The sequence below is a fragment of the Photinus pyralis genome, unplaced genomic scaffold, assembly GCF_008802855.1.
Source record: "Photinus pyralis isolate 1611_PpyrPB1 unplaced genomic scaffold, Ppyr1.3 Ppyr1.4_unclustered_Scaffold4085, whole genome shotgun sequence".
Lineage (NCBI taxonomy): Eukaryota > Metazoa > Arthropoda > Insecta > Coleoptera > Lampyridae > Photinus > Photinus pyralis.
Window position 1 is genome coordinate 412170 of NW_022171522.1, and position 22516 is coordinate 434685.

General features: G+C 35.3%; 1 long non-coding RNA gene across 1 annotated transcript in view; it reads right to left on the bottom strand.

Annotated features, from left to right (window-relative positions):
* Positions 1-873: 873 nt before the first annotated feature.
* LOC116182158 overlaps positions 874-22516 on the bottom strand; it is a 64504-nt gene continuing 42861 nt past the window's right edge. Inside the window, exon 3 of the long non-coding RNA XR_004147435.1 lies at positions 874-1208. This is a non-coding gene — a long non-coding RNA (uncharacterized LOC116182158). The remainder of the gene's footprint in view (positions 1209-22516) is intronic.

Sequence of the window (22516 nt, forward strand, 5' to 3'; positions counted from 1 at the left end):
AAAATTAATTAATTGAATTAATAATAAAAGTAAAGAGACTGAAGTGGTCAAATTAAATGTAAGAATGCGTGACTGCTAAACGTAAACCGATTAAAGTTAAATAGTGTAATTGAATGAGATTTTTTAATCACAAAGAGAATAACCTCACTGTCGTAAGAAGAAATTAAAACCATAATTCAATTTCGGGAAACAGTGATTGCTCATCTAAAATAAATTGGCCTGTGTGTATATGGTTTAAATTAGCGATAAACTCGTGGATTTATAAACTCCCAATCCGACAGTACATTCGATCAATAAATAACAGATTTAGAAAGATTAGTCATACTGATCATTTGACCGGCCATAAATTATTTTCGACAGATTTCACGAATTCTTCCAACAATGGTTAACGATGGAAAAACAAATTGTTTTTTAATTCACTAGAGCAGCGCGAAAATACCGAGGAATGCGTATGAGAAAAATCGATTCTTTTAGGAATAAAACGTGAGGGTTACGTAAGAAAATGTTTTCCGAGCTTTTCTCATTCTTTCTTTCCATTAATTTTCATATTTTAAATTTATTGATAATAATAAGAACCGTTTTTATGAAAGAGGTCTGATAGGGCGAGTTATAAATTAGACAAGAAAACTAACATTTCTAAAGCGATCTTTTGTTCCATTGGTTCTTTGGGTGCATTGTTACTCTTGTTCCCATATCATTAAATAACCCCGTTCGAAGGATTTCGTGTAATTAAAATTATGAGTAGCGACTTCGCAGTAACAAACCCGCCGGCTATTAATTTAAATTTCACAATCTTGATAGTGAACGAATTTATTCGGAAAACGTTCTCATTTTCCATAATGTACCTAGAAAAAATGATAGATTGGACTTACCTAATTGGACGTACATCTTAGGCCTGACATTGTCCTGCCAGGCTGCAAAACACGCGGAAAGGGCCCACGCGGTGATAACGAAAAAGCCCTTCATGTTCAATCACTGCTACCACATAATCATGTCAAAAAGCACTGCACTCAAAAGTTCGATTAAAAAACTATTTCGTAACAGTTTTCATCACAGATCCAAAAAACACTTAAAATTCTCACAGCAACCTCATGATTTTAGACAAGCGTCACGTTGCGTTGGGATGCCAAACGTCGACTAGTGTATCGCAACGTCGCGACGCCAGTACCAGCTGACTTCCCCTCCACTGCGGTGGCAGCGTCGACAACCTGCAACAGACACAGTAACTTCATAAGGATAATATTACGCAATTGACAATAGTAAATAAATCATATTTATACAGCTATAACAAAAAATTTCACCCCCTCGTACGCATTTATCAGAAACATCCGCAACGCGCCAATCAATATCGGTTTTGGACTTTGAAAGAGAAACTAGAGCGCGATCAGCTTCTCAAATCAAAGAAACAAAGAGTGTACCAAAAAAGAATCGCAATTTAAATAAAGGAGGGGGTCTTTATTTCGCTAATCAAATTACAACTGTTTGAAATGAAACCGTTAGGTATTAATTAAAAAAATTTGCCCGGCGTTCAAAATTTATAATGCAAAAGCGTTTAAGCGAGAAAAGTGTTGGTGCTATTCATTATAGTGTACGTACCATATAGAGAGACAGGCATGCAACACAAATGGATTATACATGTGTAGGAGACTGAAAGCCTGCGTTTGCTCATACTTTTTGATGCACAATAGTTTGAGGTACGAAAAAGACCCGTTGTTAAATTCCAATACAAAATAAAACTTATTTTCATTAAAATATCCTGAAAATATATCGCCATAAAAAATCCCCACACCAAGTGTTCGGCCCAAAACAGTATGAAATCTTGGTTGGGTCCCGCGTCATACGTAATTATACTATTTCCTCTTCACTTTGACATGATCACTCGATTGCCGATTTTTTTGAGTTTTTTTTTTCATTTTTGGGACTGAAGTACCTACCCTTTTTGGGGCGATTAGAGGATACCAACATGCCACTTTGCATACGTAAAGTATAAAGCGAGGTATAAAGCATGGGACGATCTTCGTAGTGCATTGAGAATTTACTCCACCACATTTTGAAAGATGTCTTTTAAAATACGACATAATTCAAAATTGTGCATGTTATCAATATTGCAAAAAAATAGTACAGTAAGAGATAAGTGTATAATCATGTCTTTAAAGAACGCGCAACGAGTTTAATGGCCTTCGAATACATGTCTAATTAAGTGGACTGTTTATTCGTAATTCCACGATTGCCATGGAAGTGCCGTAGCATGGTCGGAATAGTAGCGGGGGCGAATGGTAAATCGATGTAAGAAAATTATCTTTAATTTTAGAAAATTTCGATTTTTCAATGAACGTTTCCATGACGATGAGATACTATTCAAGAAGATTTATAGAAGGGTTCCTAAACGAAATAAGAATATTTCGAATTTCTAAAAGATTCCTAGAGGATTAAGATAGTGAAAAAAATTTAAAAAAAAATTTATTAAAGGCGATTGAAAATCTCCTAGGAAAACTTTCGATTATTGTAAATAGCTTCTAATAAAATTGATTAGAAGACTTCTAAGGTTTGTACGAAATTTACTAAAATTATATCAAAGGTCTCCAAGAGAAAAATGATTCCTAGGATTGTAAAAACTCTATACAAGACATTTTCAAGAAAACTTTTGTACGAAATATTTCTAAAGAAACTACTAAGAATAATCCCCAATTCAAACATTTCAACTAAGTATACGAAAATAATTTTGTCTCATTTTTAACTTTATCTACACGCAAGTTTCTTGTGAAAGATTGAAAACTCCAAAGACTAAGATTCACAGTTTGGCAAAACTAGCTCTTATTCATATTGTTGTATAAAAACGTCAGCTGGACTTTTTTTAGATTGAAATAATGCCGAAGATATCAGGAGACACACTGTATGTGTCAATGCTTTAATTTAATTTAAATCTAGAGAAATAAGCACGGAATTTGTTATTTTTGTTGCTTAATTTTTATTGTTTATATTGTGCGATGTAAAAATTACGCGTCAGATTGTTAATCATCTGGTCGAGTGCATTTCAGTGATATCTGGTCGTTTTGCGATAAGAAATCTTATTGGACATAATTTAATTAACTCACGTGTTCCTTATCGCGGTGAAAGAGGCAGGTGCACGTTTCTTTTTGGGAATTAATATTGGCGTAAGTGGGGACGCGCGACGCGTTATTTTTGTGATGGATTGAAATTGGCGGAAGTTTGATGGAGTAATGGTGGTGGTTTACCTTAAATAGGAAAAATAAGAAAGGGACGAAGCTGTTCGGATCACGGCAGATTAAAGAGCGTGTGTTTCTTTGCACGCTTAATTATTATTTCTATTTGTCGATGCAGAAGTTAAAGTCTTGCGAAAAGTTAATATGGTCTGGCCGTTTAAGGAAGAAGATAGGTTGTTGTAGTGCATAACGGGACCTTGTTAGTAAATCCATTTGTGTAATAAGAGTAAAAGTTGCCCGTTTGAATAGCCATCCCATTGAAAATTAGTGTTAAATAAACCAGTCTGTGTTAACATTTTTTTCTATTTCGTCGGCTTGTACGAGCGATCGGAGGTTTCTGTCGGAGTTCATTCATTGTATTTGTTCTTGTATTGCCATCAACTTTTAACCAATAATTGATGATACTTTTGGTTTAAATGTAGCATGATTGGTTTTCGAACCAAAATAAATGGGGCAAACCCTCTGGCCTCCCTGGTGTGCCTGCTACTGATGCGATTCAGAGAAACGGACAGGGTATGTGAATGAGAATCATTCTCCCTGAGGTATAGAAGCGACTAGTAGGTTTCTTGAATGGTTTTTCTCAGACTTGATCCTTCTGTGCGAAAATGTTGGCTAGCCGCAAGGAGCCTTCAAATGGTTTAGATTGAGGTCCATGGAATTAACCCTTCTAGATTGCCGTGTTCTTGTTTAGTTTAGAGACCATGTTTAAGATCATATTGTAATGTTTTGTACCTGGAATGAAACTCGGCCTTCGCTTGGTCCGGAAGTCAATGATTTGAATGATACTTCCACTCCTCGTTCCACTCCTTTCCCTCTATTTTATGCCCGAGTATTATTATTATTTATTTATCACGAAATTAAAGAAAAATGTGGAATCTGTATCATCATGTTACAATTTGCTCATTTTTGAAACTGTAGCTACCCCAACAAACAGGTACAATCAAGTCATGAAATTGCAAAAATCATTTATTACAACAAAAGAAAAGGTTAGCAAACATTGAATTTAACGTACAATTTCGTCTACTGTGGAGTAGCAGATTGTTCCAGAAGCAAGTGATAAAGGGTACAAATAATAAGTGGGTGGTTGAAAAAGAACAGTGGGAGGCTATATCTGAGAATGTAATAAATATAAGACCTTTAGGTAGTTTTTTTACATGAATTTGGACAAGAATAAATGCTGGAAAATATCGTTTCATGAAAGTATAGATTTCAGGCGTTAATTCCTATTCAATGCCGCTAGCGAGATCTAGTTGTGTATAATTGCATTAGTATAAAAAAAAAATACGTACCTTTTCATTAGAAGGCGAGTGATATATCAAAAGTATTGTACCTGGGTGTATTTTTTTTAATTACAAGAGAATATATAAACCTTGGTGTTTTGTGGGCTTTATTTGGCAAATATTGCACTATTTAGTTTAGCAGTTCATTCAATCTATGTTTACATTCCAAGGTTCACCTTTCAATGGTACGCCTTGCTCAAAGATCAAGGAGCGACGTTTAGTAGTTCCAGACGTATTGGTTTCAAGCTGTATTCTTTTTACCACTTTTAAGTGAGCGTCTCAGCTTATCTCAGTTACTAATTGAGAAAAGTTATTCTTTTTAGCTGTCAACAACTGAGACGAACTAAGACATTTTACCTCCCCCTTTACCCCAACTGAGCTTGCTGTTAGGTAGAGTTTTAAATTGAGCCGGATTGAAATTTTAAGTTTGAGGTTATAATTCTGAAAATGTCAATAAACTATAGTACCCATTCATTCAATGCAGTGTATATTATTTTCAGTTAGTTGTGATGTGACTATTAACATTTAAAAAAGACAAAGAATTAATTATCACTCATCAACAAACATTTTAAGGATATGTTTTCTTGCTTGTACCAAAAAGATATTCTTTTTAGCGAGCGATTGACTCAGATAAATTCAGCTCAGTTTGTCTTAGTTAAGTTAGTCGATTTCCTCACTTATAATGTAAAAAGAATACACCTTAATTGCGGCCCTTTACAAGACAAGGTTGTTGAAATCACATTATTGTTTCATGTACCTCCTTGTGTCGCTGAATTCTGTATAATTCGATTTTTCTTAACGACAGGCAGAATAAATAAGCGCTACCACACAAAAGTCGTATTTCCATATTGAATCAATGCCTAGAAAGCGCGAACGCTCAATAAAACAGCTTCACTAACTTACCCAAAAAATAATCATCCGACGGAATACCGAGACTGCGGAATTAAACAATCGAATAATACACCAATATGTTTTCCACATTTCTCCTTATTTCATATAATATTAACCTCAGAGTGCCTTTCACAGTTAATTTATTGAGTTTCCATCAAACAATGGGCAATTGGGAATACAAGACAAACGAAATTAGGGAACGTCGAAAGCGAAACACTATAAAAACTCCTTAAATATAGATTGCTGCCGTCCAATCAATACTTTCAAATCAGTTTTCGATTATCTTTTTAACCCCATCTCAATAGACCACCGCAATAATGCCAAGAGCGTGTTAAAAATTCAGCAATTTGTTATGCGCGGGTCAGAAAAAAAGGGAGAGAATCTCAATAACATAAATATTATGTATAACAACGATTTCTAAGAGGAAGGGCAAAAAATAAAGGCGAGAAAATACATTTCTTCTCAGAGGTAATAGTTATTTATTACATCGCTTTACCTCAGAATAAGAAAGTATGGACATGAAAACGCTTACAAAATACGAACCGGGGAGAAAGAATAAGACGGTATGAAGAAACAGGATTAACAAAATGCGTCATCCATCATTTAGAAAAAAAGCAATGAAACGTTATTTAGATTGTATTATTAAGATTCTTTTGGTTGTTTATGCAATTTTCTTTACTGCCGTGTTTTTCGTTTAAGATCCCACTAATGCTACACGTACCTATTTATCTATACAGATAATTTTAACTATTAATGGATACGCCATATTAGATTTGATATCCTTATATTAAATCGAGCCAACGGCACTGCAAATTATGCTGTAAGATTGGAGTAGGATTATATAGGATAGAAGGGAATTAAGTAGGATATAAGAGCGTATATAAAGGATGTGGTACGATATTATGGTTTACGTTCATTAACGTTTAACTTTGACATTATTGTGTTACTGTAATACATAATTCTGCATTGTCTTATTAAAAGTATAAGACATCCCCATAATCCACGAATCGCCACTTTGTGGCAAAGAATTATTATAATGGCCCACTTCACTTTACGTAACGCCACAAAGGCGCGTTCGCCGTAATTCTAAACTAATTATTTCGAACGCTTACTGGTCGACGCCCTTATTGTTCCTTAAATTTAGAGAAAGTGAAACCGTCATCATAGGTGCAATAATGACGGAGAGTAAGTTGGATTAAGTCAATGGTCCAAAGAAGGGTCTTTGTTTACATTTCTGGCTCGGAATAAAAAGAGGGTACTTGATTTATAATACGTGGCATTACGCTTTACACTATTTATTTTGTGCAATTTTGTGCCGCCGCGATTAATGATGCCATAAATTCATTCAAAATAATAAAATTTAAACAAAACAATGATACATTTTCTTGAGACGTGACAATAATCCTTGCGTTAATATCGTCCGTCCAGTTGTGCAAGAGAATTTTTAAGGACAGATATGAGACATTATAGTAGTCACAGTTTTATATTCACTGCAAATTGTTGTTTGAGATGCGCTATCGTATCTGTCATTTCGTTGTAGCGTTGTTTCCATGAGGTGAATTGCACAATTAAATTAGAAGCTTTTCTACCGTTGGCGATTCATTCATTTTGGGTGTGAGCTCGAAGTTTCAGTTGGGTCTCCTGTATGGTGGCTATATTTGGTAGTTAGCCACAATTTTCGCCATCCAATCCATGTTGCATTCTTTCCGTTGACTCTATTATCTTGCAGCTTTTGTGCCAGTAGAAGTTCGGAGTAATTAATTCATCATCGTTGCGTTGATAATCATTATTTTCTGGTAACCCTCTCGTGGATTAGAGGATTGTGGGAAGTAGCGATAGAAGGGATTTTTGGTTATGTAACTTTTTGTAGAGGGTTTGCGTACGAGCTTCAATTCAATCTATGTCCGAGTTGAAGGTATAATTTAAATACGAGAATCTACCTATCAAGAGCAATCAAAGTAGCCACTTTGATTGAGATATCAGATCACTCATTTTGTGGAAACACGCACTCATCGGCACCTTGATATTTAGAAGTAGGTCATGTCTAGGAACATAATTAGTTTAACGAATTACGTATTTAAATTTGCTTCACAGATTAATGTAATTGTCAGTAGTCGATCATTGTTGAATTGAGATTTCAATTTTGAAGTGATTTCACTTGCCATTAAAGAGAAATGTACTCGTAGCCCGGGCGCTAAATAGACTTGAGTGTGCAAAATATGAGGACCGCATTCTGTAAATAGTGTTGAACTCTGAAAAGCTTGCAGAATATAATTCTGGATGTTGCCAGCAGCTTTGTTGGTCCAATTATTTTTTATACCCCTCCTCTTTAGATATCAAGTAAATAGACTGAACCAATTATGCTTTGGAAGTATTTTAATGACAATATCCAATTGCTTCTTATGTTTAAAGATTAACATAGGTAGTCAATTGTTACAATATAAAATAATTGAAATAAAAACAAGAACTGTTGACAAAAAAATTATTTAATACGAAAAAGCAAATGTTAACATAAGTTATCAAAAAAGCAAAAGAGCTTTCTGTACAAAATTCAACGATGCAGCTTGTAAACTATTTCGAACTCAATCTGCTAGTTGAATCACAGAGTGTAATGATGGCAAAATACGACAAATGTTTTCGCCAAGGGATTGAGCAGCCAAATGACATTCTGAAATGTATTTCCTCTTATATAAGTCATAAGAGCATTCAAACTATACACCTAAACAACCTAGACGAGCTAGCTTCTTCCAGAAATAGATTCCTAGGATGAAACCATCTGTATCAGGCTAAGGATTATGATGTGAGCAGATTGGGTTTTTACTGCGTGAAATATGTTATAAAACATCCCTGAATCGGCTTCTAAATGGTTCGAGTTCAAGTCAGGTACTTCAAATTATGAAGAGCCTTGAAACATTTCGTTGGATCATCAAATCCTCCACAGATATAGATCGCGATCTTCTTGTACTTGTGTATATCTAGGAGTGGCAGTACAGAGCATTCGAACGAGCTGTATCTAATTTATTTTCAGGTTTTTACAATTTTTGGCTTTTTGTGCGATCATTTGAAATTATCAAATTTTTAATCTTTTGACCTTTACTACGTACCTAAGGTTGACTCTAAAGTTTTTATCGAAATATCATCAATTCGTCTTATTATATTTAGCTGCAACAAAAGGTTACAGATTTTTTTGAAGAATGCCTCAGAAAATCACCAAAGGTGTTGAACTTTTTTTAATTGAATTCAATGAACAAGTGCCATTCCATTAACAATATTAATTTTTGTAGTATTCAAATTTAAAACGTCCTCTGTCGCGTGTTTGTGGTTATTTTCAATTTCGAGAGCGAGTTCCCATTTTGAAAATTTCCTGTAACATCCTTCTGCGTCCAAATTTTATATTTTAAAGCTATATTATCATATTTGTTGCTGCTATATTTCGTCTTCCTTGTAATTACTTGTGAGTTTGCGTTATATTTATATATTATTTTTATTGACGTGTAAATAATTGTTATTGCAATTTCTTTTGCAAATATATGATGTGCTTGATATGATATCTAACAAGGACAATGTCGACAATCTTTTCACATTTTCTCATATCAATATATTTGCATTTTTTTGAAGATTATTGATTTTTCACGTGTACCTATTGAATTTATGAATTCTTTATTCATCATTTCTGTTTTAATTTCATTTTCCAACCTTTAAATATGGTTAAACATTAAAAAAAAACAATAATTGTCACAAAATTATCATCAGGATAGAAATATAACATGCACTCAGGCAACTTACTCTCGGCGCAAGAGGAGGGGGTATAACACAAAATTGGACCAAGAGGTGTTCCGGCAACATCCGAATTATTAATCTGCAAGCTTTTCTGAACTGGGATCAATTGGCAGAATGCGGTCCTCCGTTTTTGCACACTCCAATCCATCCAGCGCCTGCACTATCGTATTCTTTTGTTAATTTTGATTGTCACTTTCCTTGTATTTTCCTAGTTTTTTATTTATTATTACCTTATACTGTCGTGCGAGTCCCATGATCGCCTCTTTTCGTTTATTTCGCTTCATAATAAATTATTTTTATCGTGCGGGGTGAAACTCACCCCCTTAGGCTGGCGGTACGAGTCATTTTGTGCCCGAGTAGCAAATCTACAACCCCGAAATTACTTTTAAACCCCGACGCTTCTGTCTTTTTATTTTTCCACTTCATAATAAATCATATTACATTATGCAGAATAGATCCCTCCCTCCTTAAATTTTTGTGCGACTGTTTTCGTACCTGAATAATAATTGTACTAACCCGCAGTTAATTACTTAGCTCTATGGCTCAGTGGTAGAGCGTTGGAGTATAAATCCGGAGGTCGGGTGTTCGAACCTGGGTTGAGGTTTTTCATCTGTGGCAGAGATGGAAATTACATCGGAAATTACCTTAGACCAGTTTCGAGCATTCTGCCGGCTAGTCCGAATTAGGTTTTCCTGCAGTTTTCCTAATTCGTAAGGTAAATACCGGAGTAGTATAGAACAACTTAAAACCTTCTGCAGAGGCACCTCTAAAAAGCATTATGCGGGTCACTCTGTAATTGGGCGCAAGCCCGTTGAGGGTCCAGAACAAGAGAAGGATAATAAACAAATAAAAAAAATAAAATGATACCACAAGAATAACTGAAATTTCCAGGTTAAGAAACTCTATACTACCCTTTTTACTCGTACCACATTCTTAAATTGTGCAAAGGCACTTTTGGTGTAGCTTGCATTGTATTAGATATATCTTCCACCCCAATCGTTGCGGGGCGATGTCGAGGGTGCCACCTTACAATGCGCTCGTTTTGTTTGCTTTTAGGTATTCATCTCTGGTCTCGACGTAATTGTCTCTTGTAGTGTGGATTCCATTTCGGTTACACTCTTACGTTATTATTTTTCGAGTACCTGTTAATTAGCTGCACACAAACGTGCTGTAATCAATTATCCGTCCTTTGACAGTGTTCCGGAGAAAACGCTCGAACTAAATAAAACTTGTCACAATGTAATGCTCTCAATTCGAATACTTTTATATTATTGTTGCGCAATGAGTATGCTAGGAATGTAACATTTTAACCCAATTTTTATAAATAAATCTACGCCAGTACTAAACTCAATTTAACTTGCTTTCTATTATGTCTGTGTTAGTCGCAGGTGTTCCCACTGTCGTAAATTTATTAGAAATTCTCACCTTGTTAAGAAATTCATAGCGCACCCTTTATTAGAATTCCATAAAGCATATTAGAATAGCACAAACGTTAACAAAACAGTCGAGTTTTGCTACTTAGGTCTTTCCTATATAGAGAGGTTTCAATTTTATGGCAGATAAGTTTCATTTCAATAATAAACAAATTCAAATTATACTAGGGTCAATGAGTTTTAATGTAAAAAATAGCACGGGTTATCTTTTGTTTATTCTAGATTGCTGAATGGTAATTAAGAGACTTGCAAAAAACGTGCACATTCGTTGGGACGTAAACATTACAACTGTAGTAAAACTCGAAGAAAAAAACTAATAACACTAAGAGTTTCTGGGTTTATATTACCGTTATTCTTTAGTTAGAGTATGGCATAAGGAGTTCTAAGGTTTACAATTTGATTAGAACAGCCAAAGTGCACATATTCCTAGATTATGGCCGTCTCTAGTTACTTGTTCGCCTGTGACGATCGTGGGTTAGGTGCTACAAGGTAAAGTTTGATTGCGCATTACACGAGGACTCCAATGAGTTGCCGTTACCTTAATTAAACGCAAGCAAGGTGTATAAACCTATTCTTTCAAGTCGAACGACTTGCCGGGTTTAAATCGTCGTGTACACACAATTTATTGTGCTACCCTCTCGCTATTTCATCAGTAATAACAATAATAAACTGTACCTTCATTAGAATCTTACGTAAGCGCCTCTGTAGGCCATTTAATTTACAACTGTCATTCATCTAATGCGTCTTTGTAGGTGGTGGCATTATCCTTTCTCTGAACAAGCGTGCTTTCCACTTATGTGTGCTCTCAACATGAGAGTTTTAAACCTTATCAGTTATGTCCAATGACAACACCAACCGTGAGAACGTTCCCACTGTGGTTATGGAGATGAATTTTCTTGTTCAAGTTTACTTTAATAATGTGAAAAACGGACGGAAAGGCTTTTATTATGTATATACCTACATTTTGTTTTAATTTTATAACCTAGGAAACTGCAAATGGTATGTAGCGTTACTTTTCGACTAAATGAAAAATAACAGTTGTTAAAGATATGTGTTGCACATTACGTTTATTATGGTCTCGTATTTCGAAATGGTAAAAACTGATCTTGATACGAGAGGGGTAGTAAAAAAAACATTTTCAAATTTGACATCGAATTCTTTTGTTCGGACAAAAAGTAGGAGCAATGGTTCTACTCTCCAATTACAACGAAATGCGGCCACTGGAAGTTTTCGGGATGAAAGAAAAAAATTTTGAAGGTGTCCTTTTATTCCAAGCGCTTCTAGACTGTCTTCTAAAGCTTTAGTTTCAGTAGCCACCCAAAAATTGATGATATTGAATTTATTTTACAAATGTTTTGTTTTCATTTTGTTTAATTGCTTGTTTCCCTCCGATAACGCATATAAATTAAAGAGTGAATTTATCAGTTTTGCAACTTTTCCTGTAAGAATATTTAAATTGTTTTTACCGCCGCCGAATCTTTCTTGAAGAGGCAAATTAATATTTTAGAATTTCAAACATGATAAAGCCATTATTTGCAGCTATTGTTTTCTATGGTAAATTTAAAGCGTGAATTAAAACGGAAAGATCGTGAAGTTTTGGTAGATACCAGGTCATATCGATGATTTCATTCCGACTAATTGAATAAGTATAATTAAGTACTGACATTTAAATGAGTTTCAGCAAAACCTGTGCGTTTGAGCCAGACTTTATTTCATAAGAAGCGCGCTTAAAAAACTTAAAGTTTGACATCAGCCCCATATTTTTCCGATACCGAGGAAAGGAGTTATTACTTAAAAAATGGTTTAATTTGGCGTAACTTATTGAAGGTATAAACGTAATTCCAGTTACTCTCTACTCGAAATGGACATTTAGATAAACTAGAAAACGCAATATGACTTTGGATCTTTTGGAGTTTGCATTTTCGCCCCTACGTTTTGTAAGTACTTACCGAAATTTTGAGGTTTACCGTAACATTACCTTTGCAACCGTAACGTATTTAGATCTTTATACTTGTGCATTTTTGCCTATTACACATGTAAGTACCGTATTAATCTCTATCCTTGCCGGAAATTCATTTTGCATTCGTACCGTTTTATTTTGCCGATGTGACCTCCGCCATCTTCTGGACCCGTTCGATTCCTGGCTGTCGTTTCTCCGATTGCGTTTGCCCGAGTCTACCGAGACCAGCCTGCTGGTACCGCCGACCTGGAGCAGGCGCGAGATTTTTCACTTGGTAGCGGCCGAGTCCGACACTCCGTCCGTTTCTGCCATTTCTTGCCACCGTTTCACCGACAAGTTAGGTTGCCACCGACTGCCGCTGCTGTGTTTAATGAATATAATTTGTATATTTATTTATTGTAAATTAAACTCCAATTATTATTCCACTAATATTCTTAAGTTTTAAAGCACACCGCTTGTGCGCGAACTACCCCAGTTCGTCGCAATATACCTTCCACTTCCGGTTGGTGCAAGTGTAAAAATACCATGTATCGTTTTACCACGGATTTTCTGCTACTGCTTCGTTTTTTAACTTGACAAAACATTTTCCGTTAATGAACAACACACGTTAAACTTTTTACTCCACTTTAGTTAACTTATTGCTTCTATATTCTATTTGTTATAAAAAATGACGAACAGCAATAACACAAATCGGGTTGACTGCCCGTAATTTTGCGTAAACACGTTGTAAATCAGCATATGCATGATGAAAGCGCATTTTTCGTAATCCAGATCGGTATTTTATTAGTAACGTTTAAAATTATCGATCTCATGAGGGATCTAATTCAAAATAGGCTAGAGCACATCTACACTATAGCAGAAAGATTTTAGTTGAAAATTTGAAGTCTAACTATTGTAATTACAGAGATCTCAGCCGAACAGCCAGCCAGCCAGGCATAACGAATATAATAGCGTATTTTTTTGTAAAAATGCGCTAAAAATGTACACGCTTTTCAACAGTCGCATAAACTAGCAGCAGCACCAGCCGCGTTTACCCGTTGTCTCATGTATTTAAGGAAACACCTCTTCCACCATGAACGCCACAGCATTATTAAGGAATTATTATGAAAACATTATTCTCGGTCAGACCAAATGTGAGTTTCTGGGCAAATGGGCCACCGTTATACTTTAATGCTGATATTTGGGAAATATCTGAACTATCAGTTCAGCTTGAGGTTCAGCTACAACTGTAATTTCAATCATAGTTATTTGCACTTTTGCATTAAACCGTCAAATTAGTCTGCCATCGTGCTACATTGAGAAGCATACAAAAGGGAAACCTTAAAAAATCATTAGAATAAAGCGCTCACAGCTTTGCCAAGTTATATGCAAACAGTTTAAAGAAAAATCACCCCCTGAATTATGTGGGACAATATAAACTCATAATTTACTTAAACAAGGCCGAAAAGGCTAACACATTCGTGTATAAATGTATTTCAAACGTTATTTATACGCAACCTAGTATTATTGTACAGTGCAGTGGCTGCTAACAGTAATACCCTTTAATAACCAGTAATTACAGTTTATTCCGCAGTATCTGTTTAGTTTACGCTACGACGATTACCATCAGCAATTATAACACGTAGTTAAACCTTGGAATATTTAAGTTGCTAAGTTTATGGCGAGGGCGTGATTACATTTTAGGTAATACTTACGTTCTATGTACATGCATGCCTTCGTTTGTTCGGAGGCCCTTTCAGTTTTAATTAGACGAAATGTATGGTATGATCGAAACCCAATCATTTCCAAAATATAGGGGTACACTTTCCGTATGGTGTGTATCTCACTCTGTGTTTATGCCGTCTTATTGATAGCTCTTTGTTATTCCTTACACCACCCGACTAATATAAATGGTGCATGTCAGATAAGAAAGTTGATTTATTATGGCAATGAGGGAGTATAACCCCGCTCAAATCGCTACCTAATATTCGGCAATTAACACTTCTATTTTAAATCTGAAGTTAATTTGCAAATAATGTTGATTTTTCATTCTGGATGAAAATATCCGCATTGCATCATTTGAGTATAATTCTGTTGACTCCTTATTACTTGATCCACATGTACGTTTCATAAATTTTAATAAAGATGATTTCATGGTTTGATGCAGTAACGAAGGATTACCAATTGTGCTCATGGACGAACTAATTTAAATGGGAAATGGATTAATTTATCCATTCTCAAGTGACAGTCCGGAATCGTCATATCTTTACTACCTCCGATATTCTTCTATTACCAGTGGAGCATTTACAAGTTTAAAGTCTCAAGTAAGATCCAGGAGTTTCGAAATGTTACTAAGAGATCAAGATTGTTTGCGGTTGTTTGATCCACTTAGATTGGTAAGTCCCATTATTGTCAAAGCTAAGATTTTTATACAGAAATTATGGATCGACAAGGCGCGTTGGGATGACAAATTGAACAAAGAATTGAATTGAACCCTAGGAGACAATAATTTTTTGTGGTGACATGGTCCAGATAGTGATTTGTTGAATTATGAAAATCAGGATTCTCAAAGCTGCATTAAAGAACTAAGAAAGAATTGATGCCAGTCAAAAGTTCAGTTTGTTTAGTTACCATTGAAAAATTGAAACGTTTCGACCCTGGTTTCGACATATTCCAGAAAATTCAAACACTTCAAATTGTTGTTGCATTCATGATGAGATTCTACAGTAATGTCGGAAGTCAGTACAAGATCGCAGTTTTGGAAGATCATCAACTATTGAGTTGAATTCTGCTATGGAAGTCCTGGTGAAAATGGTGCAACTGGCAGTGTTTGATAAAGAAATTGAAATTTTACAGAAGAAGGAAGAATTTCCTACGAAACATCGAATGAAGTCATTAAAGTTGATTTTGTCTAAAGGCGGCTCCACACGCAACGGAAAAACCGAAGGCATGCCTCGGGGCGACGGGACTTGAGGCGAACCTAAATTATAGAGGGTCTCCACACACTACGGAATATACGAAGGCCAGCCTTAAGGCACGCCAGTTTCGCGCAAAAATGACGTCGACAGATAACGTTCTTCCTGTTGTTGGATTATTGTTTTGTTAGCTGTCGAAAGTAATAAAAAAGAGTGAAGCGAAAGTTCTGGACTAAAGACTGGTTACAGAAAAGGAAATGTTACTTCCATGTAAATTTATTAAAAGACCTGAGGTTCAGTCCGAAAGATTGGCACAATTATTTGCGGATGGATGAGGACACATACTTAAGAAGGCTCTTATCATTGGTGACGTCGATCATTTACAAAAAGGACACCATAATGAGGACCGCAATTACACCTCATGAAAGATTGAATGCCACATTACGATTTCTGGCTATAAATTCCTCTTGTTTTTGCTTTGCACGGGCCATGACTATATGAAAACTTGATGCAACGGACCTCTTTTCACACAAAACTACACCGTGTGTCAATATGACATTAAACAAAATATATATTTCATATGGATACTCATATTTCTTCTTAAAAATTGTGTAATTTTAAATGTGTCTATGGCCAGGTTTGGTGGTTGACACACGGTATACGTATAAGGTATTATAACGCAATCCCCTCAAGGCCTACCTCCCACCCATCCACACAATACGATCGGCCTTGGGACGCTATAAAAGAAGAGGCAAATCGAATGAGATTTTGTATTGAAATTTCCGACCCCCAGGCGTCAAATGCGCAGGAAAACCTCAACAGAATTCTCCATACACACATAGAGGTTTTCCTTGAGGTCTTGCGCCTCGAGGCATACCTTCGGTTTTTCCGTTGCGTATGGAGCCGCCTTAACGTAGTTTTGGGTGTTGATTGGACGTATCTCAAACTCACGATTTAATTTGGATAAGCGTCATCAGATGCATTTGCCAAAAGGTAATCAAATTACTGAAATGTAGGTGAAGGATCTTCACATCAGGTTTCTGCGTGTTGGACAACAAGGTCTCCTGGCGATTCTATGCGAAAAATTTTGGATTGTCAATGGAAAAAATGACATCAAGAGAATTTTGTAGTCGTGTTTGAAATGTTTCCAAATCAACCCGAAAGATGTTGAAACGTTCATGGGAGATCTTCCAAAATACGTGGTGGGAATAATTGGTGACGCATTTGACATGTGCCACATTCATTGCTTGTTTGCAGCGCTTCATTAGTCGTCGTGGTCGTCCTCAGAAAATGCATTCAGATAACGGAACGAACTTCATTGGAGCCAAGAATGATTTGCAAGAGCTGAAAATTAATAACATTTTGTTACAAGCGCATTGCTGGAACTGAAGAGACCTTGACATTGTTGCTTCATATTGAAATATCCTGAATTCGAGGCCAGTTTATAATTTCCGTAATTTCTCCGATTTTCCACAACAAAAAATTACAAATGGGCACTTTAATATACCCACAATTTGACAACCTACAAAAAATGTATCTACAACTTTGCTGTAAAATAATTACCTAGAGGAGAAAATATTTCCCTATAAATAAGTAAATTACCATTGAGATCTCTATGGTGCGTAAACCGTTTCTACACCCTGTATATGAAGTTGTGGCATTGAACATGAACTGAAATACGTTAATAAATAAATTTCTATTTCTTAGAAATTAGTCATTTCATTTAATTTGAATACAGTCCATATTCGAACATAGTGCATTGAAGTGCTGAAAAACCGAACAACGACAAGTTAAAATAAACCATTTTTCAAAACGGGGATTGAAAAAGTGAAAACAGCTTCGATAAAAAACATTGAACGATTTTTGTGCTCCTGCTTGTCCTGCCCAACCCAAAAATTGTTTGTAAAAAGCGAGGTAAAAAGTAATTTTGACTTTGATATGGCCAATTGGACTCGAGATTGGACTACACTTTATCAAACCACCTCGACGCACTAATTTTTCATTCATTAATAATAAATAATCACGTCTGAAATTCAATTACGGCTCTCCTCAAAAAGGGAATTGCGAGCAGCGCTGTTGTATTCAATTAACTTTAACATTAACTTTCCAATGCAGGAATCCTCCATAAATAAGAAAAAAGTGAATCGTCTAACGTACCGGTTCAAGTGTATTAGCCCCGTTGTAATAGATTAACGTTCTCGTTCAATATCAGTATGACCTGATCAAGTAATTGTATAGCTTTAATTTATAATAACCCGAGTAGGCATTATTTGAATGAGTTTTTGGACTGCAGATACGTAATTCGGTTGGAATAAGGGTGTGTTTTATTGAAATTTAGAGGAAACAATTTCAGTTATTCCATATCCTGGATGCCAAATTATCTTACAGGATATTTGTTTATGCGCAATTTATATTGTATACGTGCGACGCGACGCCGAGCAGAACTGATTTCAATAAGGAAACGAAATGTGTTATTTTTAATTTTTCAATTCGCATAGAACGGAAATAAATTTCCCCCTAAGCGAGTAAAATGCATACCTAGCAGAGATTGCCGTATTAAATCAAACAATTGATTACACCCTACTCTATTCTCGCAAAGTTAAAATAGAAGAACGTATTCCCCAGATTCTATCAAGATCATTCGGTCATTGTTTATAACGCATACGCCATCCCCAGCCAACGAAGTCTAAAGATGCAGAAGAGAATTCAAGTCCCCACCGTCATATTTCCTTCGAGTTTATTATTATCAGCTAACACTGCAAGGTTTACAACTCCTGCAAACGGAATTGATAATGGTGAATTATTTACCAATCGTGCTCGAAGCAGCAACATTACGTGCTGAGAATTTTGATTATGGAACAGAAAATTTCGAAAACTTTGCTATAAACTGCAAAATCTAATTTCCTTTAATTTAATTTTAAATAGACTTGTGTAGCTAACGTTAATAATAACATTAAAATTATTGGTACACTTGGAGCTTGCGATATTGCGCGAATGAAACATGTAATAAGCATAGGATCAATAAATTCCCAACTCAACAAAATACCCTGAACATTAAACGAGATACGAAAAATCGCATACGATTTTCAGGAGGGGAATTTTTTGACACCTCGCACTCGGAAACGCCACTTTTAATCCTGCTCATATCAATAGCACTGGTCATTGTTGTCTCTCTTCGTTCTCGAGGTAAACGAGGAATCGACGGACGGACGGAAGGAGAGACAGAATCATCACATAAGGAGAATTTTTTTTCTTTCGAAAAATTCCCCTAAAAAGGATTTAACTATTGTGTGCAAGTTAATAAGCAAGGTGACAAATTTTCATGCGGTTTCATTTCGGTAACGAAGTAATTACATAAATTAAAATTTCGGCGCGCCTTTATTGTAGCTACACATGAAACACTACAACTGCAAGTATAATTTTTATCCACTAATTTATCAATTTTTTAGCGCAAATTTCCTATAAAATGGGAAAATTAGTTACTTTTAATAGAAATCTTATCTGAATTTAATATATTCATCAATGTATGACTGCACTGAACAGCAAAGGAGGGAGTTCAAAACCGTTTTATTATTTTGAATATTTATCAGATCATAAATTTTTGTTGAGGAAGGTTCATTTCCTCTCAAACTCGATAAAGATACACACAGTGACCACCTTAAATAGATGAAAATTTAAAAAATGGTGACTGCAAAAGACATATTTTACCTTACCCGTGGTAGCGTGAACCAGATATCCCTTCTCTGTCAAACTTCGACAAAGTAGATGTTCAATGAAATCATTAGAGTGGAGAATGGGGTTGGAAAATAGGGTTGATTTTGGTGGTACACGCTTTTCCGTTAATTTAAAAAAATAAATTAAAATATTCCCATAAATAAAAAATACAAAATGTAACCCCTTCCGGTTTTAAAGTTTAGTAAAATTTTAAAAATTGCTCTTAGTCTAGGAAATGAAGGTTTTGCTCTGTCAATTTTTTCAAAATGAATGGATTAACTTGAAATTGACAGTAGGTATCGTATCGTATGGGTGGCACTCCCCAGGTACCTACAGACGTTTTCAGGTCGCATTAACAGCCGTCTGTGTGGCTTAACGACAGTTGTAATTGCCGAGACCGCTAGCTTTACATGCCCTCCGAAGCATGGCAGCCAGGAGATGGTCTGTAGGTAGGGAATAGCCTTAAGGATCAAATTCTATATCATGCCGAAGGGCGCTTTCACATCTCGGGGGTTGCAGTTTTTATTGTAATTTTAACACAGGAATAGATAGAAACATTAATTCTAAGCAAAAAGTGTTCTTGGAAAGTGTTTTTGGAAAGTTAATATTTCTCTAGTTATTCGCGACCCATTTTTGTAATTTGTAGCGTGTTATGTAATTACTCGTCTGAGTTATTAACCTCTGAAGCAACATTCACCTCCATAGAAATCTATTTTCAGGAATTTGATTTGTGAATAGCACAAGATTTTGTCAACATTCGAATTTTTCCCACACCTCCCATTTAAAACTGCGTCGCCTTGGGATTTTAAAGAAAAAATACTGGAAACAACATGCCGAAGTAAACTCCTACGTGTTGTGGTTGCTGAGAAAGAAATGAAAAAGAAACCGCAAATTTTGAAATTTTGGAGGCACACGAAACAGATCGGGTTCATGTTAATTTTTCTCTCTCCATACTTTTATTGACATACCCGTTTCACTCTTTACATGTTTTTAACTTCCCAATCTTAATGTAATCTATTTTTTAAAAAATATTGATCCGATTAATGTAATGAAATCCAAACTCTTTTGCTAAAGAAAATTATCGGTTATTCGTATGCGAAAGTTCTTGCATTGTTATTACTTATTATATTGTTGCTGAACGCTTAATTTCGTGTAGCAGTAGGTAGTGACCTAAACATCATCGTATACAAAAAGGTTGTTCATTTCCAGATGCAAGCTTAAGAAGTATCCCACATTAATGCAATAAAAACCATATCGTTTAAAGCGTTCGAGCTTATAAAGGACCCTGCAAGAATATTATATTACACCCTCTTCAGTAAACGATCGCGAATAAAATCGTGCGAAATAAACAGTGGGCTGTATACCATAATGGCGACTATAGTGATGTCAAGCCTACATTCAACAATCCGTTAGGGGTGCTAAAAGTTCAAGTAGTATTTGTTTTAGGGAATTGATGCGTACAACTGCAGAAAAACCTCAGAGCGATATCGCATCTGTTCCTCTCCTACACTATATAATGGCTACGAAACGAAATAGAGGCAGCATGGGGTTAGCATCCCTACGAAGGTCACTGCACTCACTGCGGGAAGTTTTCCGGTAATCGCTGAATGCATTTTCTAAATTGATGGATAAAAAATAAAAGAACGAAAGATGAAAAATGGGGATAATTCAATGCGTAAGCAAAAAGAAAATTATATGAGAGATTGAATACAAACTACTACAATGGCGAGCAATTTTAACAAATGACGCAAATTTCGAAAGGAATTTCCTTCGGGAATTTTAATTTTTCTCTTTGAACATCCCGCGACCTACCGTATTTAATCAAGAAAAGGGCGCAGAAAACAAGTTTATCTACAACAAATTAATTATTTGAAAGAGAAATAACGAAAGATAAGACCGCATTCGTAGCGGATCAAGAGGTCTTTAGAAATAGCTTTATATTCCAAGGAATATACCCCTAAATCTATCCTTTGTCGTTCTAACAATGCAGCTTTGGTCATTGTCCAAATCATGAAAGAAATTATTATATACTAAGGGCAATTGTCGGAAAATCAAAACGACGAATTACTGTACTTTACGAAAATAATGCCTCTAGCGACTGCAGCGGAAGCGGAAATGTGCCAATATAAAATTATTATAAAATACCTCTAACGTATTAGAGCCACTCATCCTTTTTTTTAAATGAATATGGGTTCGGTTTGGACAGGTAAATTGGGTCATGCTAGTTCTACCACGTTAAAAATATTAAAATCCACAATTATTAGTACGAGTATCATTACCCAATTCCTTAAGCTTCAATGCGAAAATTAAATAATTACGCGAACTCATTGGGAATTACAACGAAATGGTTGTTACATAGTTTGAAAATGCGCATTCTATTTTGCAAAATGACAAACTTCACAAAATTGCAATTTTAAAATGTGAGTAATAACATTCTTGAAAATTGTTAACTACTTTGCTCAAAAGTAAATTAGTTGTTAACGACCACAATAATCGGAACATCAGTAATACAGTTAAATAAATTCGAAGAAACTGCACCTCTAAATGAACCAAATTACACTTCTGTCATCATATAATGAGTTATTTATGGTAATATAGGTACCATGGAATGCTATAATTCAAGTAGGTAGTCACATTTATAATATAAAAACATGAATTAAGCAACACGCATTATATTATTGTAGATTTTATAGGAAAAATAGATTCCATTTATGCACAAATTTGACTAGTAACTCAGTCAAAAGAATTAACTTGTAATAAATGGAAGTGAGAGATGCAAATATCTAAACACATCCCTACAACCCTTAATTATAACCTCGAAGTGTTACGACCACAATTAAAATTTACTTTGAACGTTTTTAAATCGAAGTTATAAAAGTAAATATAAATTTATTGGAACGCTAATGAAAAAACCTACCAAATATGGAGAAACTTTGTGGTCATTAACGTAATTTAGTGCATGTGTGAAATCCACTAGGTTTAAGGCCAGAATGATTGATGAAAGTTCTGTCCCACTTCAGAGGGATGCTGATAAAACTACTCCGATAAGTATGATATCGAAGTTTCTTCTCCCAAAGGGCGTCTCTGTTTGTAAGTGTATATACTTACACATATATAGGAAAATTTCAATAGTCGATGACGACGTTGAAGGCGCGATAGTAATTGCAAAATCGATATTCGCTTTTTATGTATTCTCCAATAATTTTATTCTTTGGTACTTTCATTAAAATATAAATGGTCCATTCGAATTTGACGTCTAATATCTAAAATAACGACAGTGCTTTTATTAAATAAGTACCGTACCAGATTTATAGGCCAGATAGGTATTAAAGTTAATAAA